The following is a 2,481-nucleotide window of genomic DNA, read 5'->3' on the forward strand; positions in this document are numbered from 1 at the left end:
AAGCTTTGGTAAAACACGGGTCTAGCCTACAATGGTGAACAATTCAGTTTGCATGTGCAGTGCTGCTGTTGGGTTGTTAAGGTTTATTGAACTCCATGAACTTGACATGATGAAATTACCTATACATACATACATACATACATATATATATTGCACACACATGTATGTATTTATATATTAAGTGATATATAAATAAAAATGAAAAATGTATAATGAATAAATTTAGTGATCAGATAACTTTTCCAAAATATTACTTTACCTGAACAACTTCATGTCTTAAAGTCTCCAATGCTATATCACATTACATGTTTGCTGATTCCCTTCAGCTTTTTTATGATATTGTTTTTTCTTTGTTTTTCAGGTGAAAAGCCTGCCAATAAATATACTTTCATGACATTCCTTTCTTTACAAAATGAAAAAACACATTGTGTTATCTGGCTCTTTATGTATCATCAAAATAATTTTTTTTATAATTTCAAGTACATATTATCTTGGATCGCACTCATTCTCTTCCAATAGTACCTATGGGAAGGAGAAAATGAAGGATTATTCTGTTACTTTGGGAGTTTCTGTTATTAATAACTGCAATAAATATGAAAATGAAACTCTGAAATTATTTAGAGAGGTAACTTGAAAGTAACCTTTCTAAACACTCATGTTACTCCCTCAACTTAAATCACAGAACTTAAAATAAGTAACATTTTTAGCTGGGTTCCAGTGGCTCATGCCTGTAATCTTATCTACTCAGGAGCTGGGATTTGAGGATAGTATTTCAAAGCTATACCTGGCAGGAAATACATGACACACTTACTTCCAATTAACCACCAGCAAACCAGAAGTGGCACTGTGGCTCAAGTTGTAACCTACTAGCCTTGATCTGAAGAGCCCAAGGACAGTGCCCAGACCCAGAATTCAAGCCCCTTGACCAAGAAAATTAAAAAGGAAAAAAAGGGGGAAAAGTAATATTTTAAAGCTAATGTGCGTATAGACACAAAATTTGTCTAGAAATAAAACTATAACAGCTCCTGGAATGGCAAAAAAGAGATTAAAGTGAAATTGCCTTCAATAATTCATTTAGACGATCTATACTGAGGGCAGGCTACTGGAACTCACATCACTAATTGAAGAGTTAGAATTTGAGAGGTTGACAGATCAGAACCAGTGTGCAAGGAAAGTAATAAGAGTTTCATATCATCCTAAAGGTTTGAAAGTTGGAATGCATTTCTGATCCCCGCTACTTGGAAGACAGAGGTGAGGAACTTAGCCTATGTTCGGCCCTCAGCAAAAGGGATAACTCATGAGCAAAGTAAGTAAATCGAAAAAAGATTATTCTAATGGTACAATACTTGTCCAGCAAACAAGTATGCTCATTTCCTAAAAGAGGAAAGTAAAAGGGAAGAAAGAAAGAAAGAAAGAAAGAAATGAAGGAAGAAAGATAGAAAGAAAGAAAGAAAAAAGAAAGAAAGAAAGAAAGAAAAGAAAGAAAAGAAAAGAAAGAAAGGGGAAAAGAAAAGTATAAATAAAAAACTCAGCATGTGTTACATGTTAACAATGACCCTAAATCATTTTAGCTATAAATGCCTTCATTTAATTCTGGGCAGAGTCATTTTGTATGAAGCCTGAAAAAACCATAGCATACCACTACAAAGCTTGGGTAAAATACAGGTCTGCCTTAAACTGTTGGACTAATAGGAGTGTGTGTCTAGTGCTGTTGCAGGTATGTTAAGGTGTGTGGGAGTTTATCATCCTGATGATCTTGCAATGATGAAATTGACTAATTACACAACTACCTTGGCAGATCCCTGCTGAGACCTATATTAAGTTACAGTTTAACAAAGAACAATATATACAATGAAATATATTGAACAACCAGGCATGGTGACCAAAATTATTTTTACCTGATTCAGTGTATTTTTACATTCTATGTCACATGTACAAGTTTCTGTCTGTTTATGTTGTCTTTCCTTGGTTTTGTTTTGTTTTCAGAACCATGGTATAAGAGGGCATTTCTCATATTTTTGTTTTCTAGTCTTCAAAAAGTCTGCAGTTAAATATGCTTAAGTTCCTTTTATTAGAAAATTTAAAGCACATTGGGTAGGGTCTTCATCATGATTTTGTTAAGATCTCAAATATGTTTTTATTTATGGCATTCTACCTGTATAATCTCACTTCAATCTTTTCCAAAGGGCACTATAGTGGAAGGAGGAAATTCAAAGTGGATTCTGGTAGAGAATTTCTGTTACTAAAAACTCTGGTACATAGTAATGTAAGCAAGTCCAAATTTATTCACTGGAGAGATGAGCTGAAAGTCATCTTTTTACATCTCAATAATCTTTCCTCAACCAAACTAGAGGATTTAAAATAACTGGGCTGGGAAGGTGGCTCAGTGGTAGAGCACTTGCCTTGCATGCATGAGGCCCTGGGTTTGATTCCTCAGCACCACATAAGCAAAAGAAAAAAGCCGGAAGTGGCGCTGTGGCT

This window comes from Dipodomys merriami, unplaced genomic scaffold (assembly GCF_024711535.1).
Source record: "Dipodomys merriami isolate MVZ:Mamm:240054 unplaced genomic scaffold, mDipMer1.0.p SCAF_705, whole genome shotgun sequence".
NCBI classification, from domain to species: domain Eukaryota; kingdom Metazoa; phylum Chordata; class Mammalia; order Rodentia; family Heteromyidae; genus Dipodomys; species Dipodomys merriami.